Source organism: Microtus oregoni, unplaced genomic scaffold, assembly GCF_018167655.1.
Source record: "Microtus oregoni isolate MIOR12 unplaced genomic scaffold, Mior012 000020F_ref0000438, whole genome shotgun sequence".
NCBI classification, from domain to species: Eukaryota; Metazoa; Chordata; class Mammalia; order Rodentia; family Cricetidae; genus Microtus; species Microtus oregoni.
Window position 1 is genome coordinate 35,950,566 of NW_024543079.1, and position 10,627 is coordinate 35,961,192.

Genomic DNA, 10,627 nt, shown 5'->3' on the forward strand with positions numbered 1-10,627 from the left:
CACTCTTGGGAGGCGTGGCCTTGGTGGAGTAGGTGTGGTCTTGTTGGAGGAAGTGTGTCTCACAGGGATAGATTGGGAGGTCTCAGATACTCAAGCCTGACCCATGTGGTTCACTTGCTTTTTCAGCTGCCTGCGGATTCTGACACAGGACTCTCAGCTACATCTCCAGCACCATGTCTGCCTGCATGCCATCATGCTTCCTGCCATGGTGATAATGAACTAGACCTCTGAACTGCAAGCAGACCCAAATAAATGTTTTCCTTTATAAGAGTCAGTGTGGTCATTGTGTCTCTTCACAGCAATAGAAAACCTAACTAAGACAAACACCATGACCAAAAGCGACTTGGGGGAGAAAGGGTTTATTTCATCATTCAGACTGTAGTTCATCATCCAAGGAATTCAGGCCAGGAACTCAAGCAGGACAAGAATGTGGAGACAGGAACTGATGCAGAGGTCATGGCAGAGAAGTGCTTCCTTACTTGTTCTACACGGTTTGCTCAGATTGCATTCATATACCATCCAGGACCACCTACTCAAGGGTGGCACCAACCAACCGACTAGGTTCTCCCACATTAACCATTAATAAAGAAAATGCCCTACAGGCCAGTCTTCTGGAATTGTGGTTCCTTCTTCGCAGATGAATCGAGATTGTGTCAAGTTGACCAAAACCTAGCGAACACGTTTCCCAAATACAGAGAAGTAGGATAACCAAGGGGGCACCGATCTTAAGCACATGTAGCTCATCAGTACGCGGAACTTATAGTCTGTGGGTCTCCCTTGACCGTTAGGAGATAAGAGCCAGTGGGTAAGTACTTGTTCTCCAGAAGACGATTCTGAGACATTTCAGGGTTTCTGGGGAAGGTCATGATGGCACGAAGCCCTAGATACCCACAGCGTTTGCCAGTGTGCTGACCCTCCTTATACAGGTGCTCTTCTAGGATTCAGTCCCCGTCTATCTTTCCTGCTTCCTGGAGTCACATTCTCAAACAAACTACCTCTTCACAAACCTTTTCCTCAAGCTCTCCCTCGGAAAACCCTGGACAGGATAACAGCCAAATGTCAGAGAGGTTAGGTCTTTTGTTTAAGATCACATAGCTTGGGCATGTACCAAGTATACTAACAGAGAAGGTGAGTATCTGTACGGAGCCTGGATCATTTGGTATATGGCAATCATCTTTGATCATGTGCAGTCATATGGCTAAAATGGAGAAAACAATGGCACCATTTGTAAATGGCTAAACCAGAGGAGTCTAATTATGTCACATATACATAGCAAATATACATATACATAGCCAATATTGCTTGGTTAGTTGAGCAATATCTCTCCCAGCATGGTACTGAAAACATAAACACAAAAAGTGGTATAAATAAGTCAAATTGAATTTTTAAAGATTTACTTATTTGCTTTTATGTGTAGGAGTGCTATGCCTGCATGCATGTATGTGTACCTCGTATGTGTACCCACTGTCCACAAAAGTCAGAAGAGGGCATCGGAGCCCCTGAAACTGAAGTTACAAATAGTTGTGCAATGCCATTAGATGCTGAGGACTGAATCTGGGACTTCTAGAAGAGCAGCCAGTGCATTTATCCAGCTCCTCATACTCGATTTTTAATGATTCAGTTATGTAGTCGGGTGTGGGAAGTGCACCCCTTTAATCCCAGCTCTCAGGAGGCAGAAGCAGGTGGATCTCTGTGAGTTTGAGGCCAGCCTGGTCTACAGTGTGAGTTCCCAGGACAGCTAGGGCTACACAGAGAAATCCTGTCAGATCCTTTGCCTTTGTCCTGTTTCCCCTGAGGCGATCGCCTTTTCCGTACTCTTAGAGCCGCTTCAGGTATTACTCATATTCATGAGCTCGTGTTCTAGAAGTGTGTTCTTGCAGCATGCATTTTCTTTTACCGGCTTGTCTTGGGGCTTTCTTTCATACCACATGAATTTTTCCTAGAATCTGAACAAACCATAGTCAGTTTCCTTCCAGAGGATTCTTAGGGTGCTGCTAATCTCCTAGCTTCGACTCCTCTAACACTGATGCAATCCTGAGCTGACTTCTTCAAAGCTTCAAACACTGACGCTGACTTATCTGCATAGCTTCACACCCCCTCCCTGACACAGTTAACTTTGAACTCTGTAAATCTCGAGTCAGAACATAACCGGCAAAGAAGAACGGGCAACAGGGCCAGGAGAGAGGAGAGATCAGGCACTGCGGTTGAACAGTATGCTGGTTAGTTGTTTATCAACTCGATGTGAGCTAATGGGGAAGCGGGGTATGAGAAGATGCCTCCATCAAAATGGCCCTTAGGCAAATCTGTGGAACATTTTCTCAATGAATGGTTGATGTAAGAGGATCCACCTCACTGTAGGTGTTGCCATCTCTAGGCATGTAGTCCTGCATTTTATAAGAAAGCAGGCCGAAGCTGGATGGTGGTAGTGCACACCTTTAATCCCAACATTCCCAAGACAGAGTCAAGCATAACTCTGTGAGTTACAGGCCAACCTGGTCTACAGAGAGAGTTCCAGTATAGCTAGGGCTACACAGAGAAACCCTATCTCGAAAAAACAAAAAAGAAAAGAAAGGAGGTTGAGCAGTCTAATGATTTGCTTTTTCTGGTGACAAGGGCACAGGCCCAGAGCCAAGCTCAGCCTTCTCTTAGTCATGCTTCCAGAGCTCGGAGTCTGGACAGCTGAGAGCACAGCCATAAGGAGTGGTGCCAATGGCAGCTAGTAGGCACGGTTTCCTCATGCTCAGTCCTTCTGAGGAATCTCCCAAGGCACCCTGTAACCGACCAGTAAACTCCTCTCCACTTAGGCCAGAGTTAGTGTCTGTGGTTGGTGACCAAATGCCCTGGTCAGTAAATGCTATGACGAAGAGACCAGAGATCTGGGCGGTGTCCTAATTCATTCTGGTTCATCAGGTTCTAGATAGTGAGAGGGAGATGGTCCCATGACCAGCTCAAGTCACAAGGAAGAGAGCTATTGAGTAGGGAGGGGCCCTAAAAGGGCAGGAAATCTGACCCAGCCAGATATGCTAATTTTAGCTCTGGTTGTTGGGGGCTGAGGCTCACCGTTCTTGCTATATTCAGGGGTAGAGCAGGGCTAGCTCATGGTATTTAACCAAATGCACAGAGCTAGATTCTCATAACCTGGAATGGACACTAGGAACAGCTTTAAGGAAAGGGGGACAATGAAGGGACTAAAGTGCAGTCTGGGCCTCAGGGGGTCCTTAACAAGGGCAGACTAACCTGATGTGAGATACAAGCTGAGAATATGGTCCAATAGAAGAGCACTCACCTTGTGTATGCAAGGCCTGGGGCTCCATTTCCAGCCCTGCACAAAACATAAAGGAGAAAAAGAACCCTTTAGAGGTCGTGGGTATATGTATAAATGCATGTGCAGAAACAGATATAGACACACACACACACACACACACACACACACACACACGTGCATACACAGACAGAAAGAGATCTCAAAGAAGAACACAGAACAGAGATGGAAGAGTGCCCAGGGAGCTCCATCAATAAGGAAGAAGCCAAAATGTAAGCTGGCCGAGGTCACAAGAGAGCCTTTTGTGGAGGCCTTAAGTAGGCTGCAAGACGCTTTCAGTATCGAGTCAGACTGAGTGTCCAATGACTCGAATGTATTGGTTAGCTGGACAGTAAAGAAAAAATTCCTTCAAAATAAAGAGGCTTTTCTGGGTGGTGGTAGTACAGGCTTTAATCCCAGCACTTGGGAGGCAGAGACAGGTGGATCTCTGTGAGTTTGAGGCTAGCCTGATCTACAAAGTGAGTTCCAGGACAGTCTCCAAAGCTACAGAGAAACCCTGTCTCAAAAAAATAAAATAAAATAAAAATAAAATAAATAGGCTTGAATGTCATGAATTTACGAGTCTAGATCAGATAAGCCACCTCTTATTGTCTGGGTCATCATGTGTCCCTGATCAGCTATGAGACGAAGAGGTACCTTCTGATATTGCCTGGGCTGGCTGGCATGTTTCAGCGAACTAGTGACTGGGCTAATTACGCCTGATCTAGAGCCCATCTCTATCTCCCTGAGGTCTCTTACCCTCCTGTAGGCTCACCTTGTTCACACAACAATGTCTAAGCGGCCATGTAAAAGCAGATGGGGTCTTTTAAAGCCTAAGGTCAAAAAGGACTCACCATGACTTCAAGCACTTTCCACTAGCCAAAGTAAGCTACAGACTCGAACCAGAGCCCACTCCTCATTGGAAACAGCTATAAATCCACCAGGTACAGGGTGTCAGTTCAGATTGGAACAGCAAGTGGGGACCACCTTATAATCACCTTGTTACGTGATAGTGGGGAGTTTGACAAGGAATCTGCCCAACTCTGGGATTTCAAGAAAATCTTTAAACTACCCATTTGTTCCTTAGAAGACAGCCGATGGCCCAGCTCTCCAACGAAACTCCCTCCCTCCTTCCCCTGAGGTCCTCATGACCACATAAGTAGCAAACACTGCTCTTGGCTCTTACTACCTGCAACCAGCAGCACCCGTGGGTCTTTGCCCGCACACTTCCTCCAGCCTCTTGACCTCCTTCTGTCCACCTGGAGTCAGCAGTTAATGTCCTACCCCAGGAGTCTGCTCAACACTGCCGGATTTGTCCTGCTGTGGAAAATGGCTCCAGTAGCCCGTGTGTTAAAGATTTGCTCCTCTCACTTGGTTCTGCGACAATGTAACAGAACCTTTAACTGGTAGGCTTAGCAAGGACTCCTAGTCTGGAGTGTGCCCTCAAGGGAGGCTGTGGGACATGGTCTCTTTCTCCTTTCTAATTCCTCGCCACCATGAAGTGAGCTGTTAGCCCTACCACACACTTCTGCCATGGTGCACACCCATTGCCCAGGCCCAAAGTCATGGAGCCAAGAGACCTCTCATCTTTTTTTTTTTTTTTTTTTTTTTTTTTTTTTTTTTTTTTATGGTCTGTTAATGTTTTTTTTTTTTAATATTTTATTTATTATGCATACAATGTTCTGTCTGCGTGTGTGTCTGCAGGCCAGAAGAGGGCACCAAACATCATTACAGATGGTTGTGAGCCACCATGTGGTTGCCGGGAATTGAACTCAGGACCTTTGGAAGAGCAGGCAATGCTCTTAACCACTGAGCCATCTCTCCAGCCCCCGACCTCTCATCTTTTTATGCTGATGTATTCATATAATGATTTGTTATAGTAACATAGTAACCCAGTTCACTGGCTGCTTTCTTACCTGGCTCATTTCTCACATTCCTACTGAAGGTCCTAAGATCTCTTTAAACTTAAGCTACTTACACCAGAACCTTTATCTCCCAGGCTCTTGCCACCTCCAGTGAAACCAGCCCACCAAGCTAATGATTATTCCCCATAAGCACGTCCACGCCAAACCTGTTCTCTGTTCAGTGGTTCAAGTAACCACAGCAGGACTTCGCTCATTGAGAAAACACCTCCACCCCCAGCCATGCAAGCCTGAGACACCTACAAAGCAGCATCCTTTTGGAAATCCTCCTCACAGGCCTAAGGACTCTTGCGCAGTGACTGTCAAGGCCGGGTGGAAGTGCCACACACCTTTAATCCCAGGACTCCATAAAGCAAAGCAGGGGGATCTCTGTGAGTTTGAGGCCAGCCTAGTCTATAGAGTGAGTTCCAGGACAGTCGCGGCTACGTAGTAAAACCCTGTCTCAAAACACAAACAAACAAAAAAGCCAAAAGCCATGACTGTCAAGGCCTTCTGTTGGAGAGGGATGGCATATAGGCCATTTTGTGCGCCATCTCAGATCACTAAATAAGAGTTAGCTGGAGGCTCCATCCAGACCTAGGGTGTGGGGGTATATAAATAGTGAAATCTACTTTAGAAGAAATTGCAATGGCCCTAAATCGACCACCGTGGCTACCGTAGCTATTCTGGTGAAGTTGGCTTTTCCCTCAGCACTCATGTCCTACCAAGCCCTTTTCTGCCTCTGGATGCCTCCTTGCCCCATTCCAGAAAGCAAACATGCACAGAGGGCATGATTATTCATGGATGAAGAAATTGGTTCTAAGCTGGGAGTAGCTTTCCCACTTTCCCAGTAACACAGAATGTATAAGAACAGAGTGAGGTTTTTAATCAGGTCCCTCTGACACCCGAACCCTGTCCTAAGTCTTTTTGTTGTTGGTGGTGGTGGTGGTTTTTTGAGACATGGTTTCTCTGTAGCTTTGGAGCTCTTGTAGACCAGGCTGGCCTCGAACTCATAGGGATCCACCTGCCACCCGAGTGCTGGGATTAAAAGTATTTGCCACCACTGCCCGGCTTTTTTTTTTTCTTCTAAATCCTCCTTAGAGAAGAAAGTTATAAGCAGTTCTTCTAAGGGAACAGCTTAATGCCCTGTCATTGCAGCCTTGCTGTTAAGAAGCCTTTGTTGGCCTGCTGATGGTGGCACATGCCTTTAGAGGCAGGCAGATCTCTGAGTTCGAGGCCAACTTGTCTACAGAGTGAGTTCCAGAACAGCAAGGACTGCACAGAGAAACCCTGTCTTGAAAAAAACAAAAAAAGAAAAAAAGGGAGGGAGGGAAGGAAAGAGGGAGGGAGGGAGGATGGAGGCTAGGGAGCGAGGGAGGGAGAGAAGGAGGGAGGGAGGGAGGGAGGAAAAGGAGGGGAAGGAAGGGAAGAAACTGTTGGTTATCTCCTCCAGTCAGGTGGAATAGAAAGTTCTTTGAGAGCAGCAAGGAGCCATTCTCCATCCCACAATCCCCCTCTCCGCTGGGCCCTCTTCCTAACCCCTCTCACCCCACCTTGGCCCTGGCTTTCACTTACTTTCTGTCTTTGAGCAGCTGTTTCCCAGAGAGAGCAGAAAGCCTCTAGGAACGCCAGAGATGAGATTCCAACTAGAGCAGGAGAGCCTGGGACATTTCCAAACCTCAAAGTTATGGAAAAACCCCACTGAGGGCTTCTAGGGTGGTGACTCAGCACACCACAGGCCCGGGCTGCAGTGAGGACTACAAACCCTAGCCTAGGCCTGGTGCCTGCTGACCAGGAAACCAGCTTGCTTTCGGTTTGGTTCTTAACACTCTCCCAGGGGCAGCTGTTCTCATCAGAGCTTATCTGGCTGCAGAAAGTGGCAATTTCCTATTCCAATAAGTCTTGGGGGTGGGACTCAAGGCCAACTCCAAGTCTCTCTTCCCAACAAGCAGCTGTCCTCATCCCCCCCTTACTGCCCACCCCCATAGAACTGGTGAAGCTGCTCTTTGTGGGGAATGAAGCAGGAGTGAGTTGAGAGTGAAGGAGAGGGCATGGCAGAGCCACAAAAACCTCCCTGAAGATAAGGAGCCCTCCCCTTAGCCAAGAACTCCCTCCCTGAAAAGGTGCTTGCCATCCCTATCACTCAGTTAAGAACCACCGAGTTCCAAAGGGCTGCCTTCGAGGCCAGACAGGGAACCTGTATACCTGTGCCAGTCAGTCATCGTCAGGAAGACGGGGAGCTAAGGATGGAAGAAGGGAAGGGAAGTTCACATCGGTTTAGAATGAAGACAGTTCACCGCTAGGGTAGGGGACTCTCCCTCGATGGTCTCAAAGATAAACCGAAGCCACAGCCCTGGCAGCAGCTGAGGAGGGCTCGCTGGCTAGGAAGAGGGTGTAAGTGAAGCACTGCCATTACCAATTACACTGGACGTGATTCAGTTGCCCCGCCGCCCCCCCCCCCCCCCCCCCCGCGCCCAAAGAGCAAGAAACTTAGCATGCAGGTATTCTGGGGTGGTATTGGGATATCCTGGAGTAGGACACTAAAAATAAGGGTCCACTACAAGAGGGCCTCACTAGCTGTATCGGCCACCATTCCTGTTGCATTACGAAGTCATTTCAGTTATGTTAATTTTGTATGTCCTCTTAGCTGGGTCACAGTGCCCAGATATTTGACCAAACAGCATTCTGGATGGTTCTGTGAGATTTTTTTTAAAGATTAATATTTAAGTTGCTTTGAGTAAAGCAGATTATCTTCCTTTACAGCTGTGGACATAAAATGCCCTGCCTCTGCCAAATGCTCATATGCTAAGAACTTGATTTCTAGCCGGGAGCCTGCCTTTAATCCCAGCACTCGGCAGAGGCAGAGGCAGAAGGATCTCTGTGAGTTCGAGGCCAGTGCTCATTCCAGGACAGCCAGGGCTACACAAAGAAGCCCTGGTTTGAAAAACAAAAAACAAAACAAACAAAAATACCTTTCTCTCCAACCATCAGATGTATTCACCGAGAGGTTATTTGAACCATAGGATTCTTGGCCTATGGATGGATTGGTCTACAGATGGGTCCATCATTTACTGGCATTATTAGGAAGAGGAGAGATGGCTGGGGGTAGGACAGAGCTGGAGAAAGGGGGTCATTGTGGGCATGCCTGCATCCTGTCCCTAACCTTTCCCCTCCATTGTTCTTTGCTTCCTGTCTGTGGTGACCTGAGAGAGCAGTTCGCTTCCCCACAAGCACTGTGCCCTGGTTTGCTGCTGTCTCATTGATTCCCAGAAGCAGGGGAGTCAAGCAACCACAGACTAGGTGTCAGAAACTGTGAGCCAAAATATATCTTTCCTCTTAAGTTGTTTACACGCATCATCATCATTATCATCACTATCACCATCAAATTTACTAATATATCTCCAATGGACCTCATCCAATCAGCTCAACTCTTCTTGAACTTGACACAAGTGGAATTACAGGGCACATTTGTTCATGTTGTGACTCATATCAGCAGCTGTCTTTTTCTTTTTTTGCTGAGTGCTAGTCTGTGTGAATAAAATCCAGCTGAAAATGGATTGTTGATAAACCTTTGGCTTGTGTTCAGTTTGTGACTATAAAAAATGAAGCTACTGGAAAAGTTCTGATACATATTTTGTGGGAACCAAGAATTTTTTTGATGTTGTTATAATCCTAAAAGTGGATTTATTGAGTCATCATGGCATAAATTGTGTTCTCCAAAGGAAATATTACAGTTGCATTCACATCAAGTTCAGAGTAGTCGTGGTGGTGGCTGCTAATCCAATATGACCCATCTCCCTGTAACAGGGAAACTCGGGTGCATAGACACACAAAGAGCCATAGGAAGAGTCACCCGGGGAAATGCCCACAGCAGGGGCAGAGGGTGGTGTGATACTGCTGCAAGCTAAGCCCTGCTGAGGATTCCTGGTGGCACTGGAATCTCAGAAAGGGGCCTAGGATGGATTCCCTCTCGGAGCTCAGAAGAGAGCAGCACCCACCAACACCATCATAATGACTTTGAGCCTCCAGAAGAGGGTGAAGGTAAATGTCCGTGATTGGCAGCCTCATGCTTCTTCACAGCCCTGAATCATCATGGCATAAATTGTGTCTCCAAAGGAAATGTTACAGCTGCAATCCCATCAAGTTAAGAGTAGCCATTGTTGTGATGTAATGTGTAGCCCTGTCGCCTGTCAGGGTGCAAACGAATCCCCCTAAACCACTACCTCTGCCCTAAGATGGACACGAAGGCTTAGGGAGGGCCAGTAGCCAGTCCAGGGTCACGGGGGGGGGGGGGGGGGACAAGTGGTGAGGCCAAGCCTGAGAGCAAACACTGACTTCCATAACCAATGAACCCCAGAGAGTACCCCCACCTGAGACTACTTGGTCAGACAGCTACAGGCTCCTCCTTGGAGCCCCATCCCACGTGACTCACCTCAAGTTTCACGCTGTGAGTCAGAAGCCAGACCCTGAGGCTTCTTAAGGGCCAGATATCCAACAACCTGACGATATCAAAATGAGACGTGTGAAATTCCTGCCCATCGTTTCACAATATTTTTAAAATTTGGGCGTGTGCGCCTGTGTACAGGTGCCCGTGCACATGTCTGCACAAGAGCGCAGAGGTGACGTTCAGCCTGAGGTACTGATCCTCAGGAGTTACCACCTTGACTATGTTGAAAAAGTCTTTCTGGTCGGGCCCTGGGGCTCACCAGGTAAACTAGAGTGGCTGGCCAGCTGGCTCTGGGGGGTCCCTTGTCACTTCCTCACCAGTGCTCGGAACACCAGTATGCCTCATGCCTAGCTTTTCACATGGGTGGTGGGGCCTAAATTTAGGTCTTATGTTTGTTTTTCAGACAGGGTCTTACTACATAGGTCTGGCTGTCCTAGAACTAGCTATGTAGGTCAGGCTGGCTTCGAACTCACAGAACCCTGCTTGCTTCTGCCTCCCCAGTGTAAGGCTTACTCCAGCACACCTGGCATCGTATCTGGGCCCTTTACTGACTGAGCCATCCTTCCAGCTCTAATTGCACCCTTTATAAGAAAGTGAGTCTATCTTCTGGGCCGTTGGCTCGGGCAAGCTTTTCAAGCCAAAGAGAGGCTCCACCCTCCCTCCTAATCCTAAAGAGCAATAGCCACCCCTGTGTTGGCCTCTGCACATTCTGCAACTCACAGGGAAAAGAAAGAAAGGGATGGGATAGAGACAAGTCAGAGGGACAGCCCTATTTGCCTTCACTGCTAGAAAACTGGGCCGAAACAAAACTCGCAGAAAACAGGAGCTGTGTCCCCTCTGTCGTAGGACTCCTGATCCGAACTGCTAGCAAGGCTGTTACCCAGTCTATGGTGAGACTGTATCCACTGTGACCAGTGCACCCCTTTAACAATCTCACTGGCTATTAGGGTGAGTATTCTTCATTTTTCTCTAATTCTC

The 10,627-nt window shown here is 47.7% G+C and overlaps 1 long non-coding RNA gene across 1 annotated transcript; it reads right to left on the minus strand.

The window, feature by feature from the left end:
• Positions 1-357: 357 nt before the first annotated feature.
• Positions 358-6,945, minus strand: LOC121460444. The gene is made up of 3 exons (XR_005976048.1): positions 6,778-6,945; positions 3,287-3,322; positions 358-1,946 (listed from the first exon to the last, which is right to left on the minus strand). It is a non-coding gene; the product is annotated as an uncharacterized LOC121460444 (long non-coding RNA).
• Between the last annotated feature and the right edge of the window lie 3,682 nt (positions 6,946-10,627).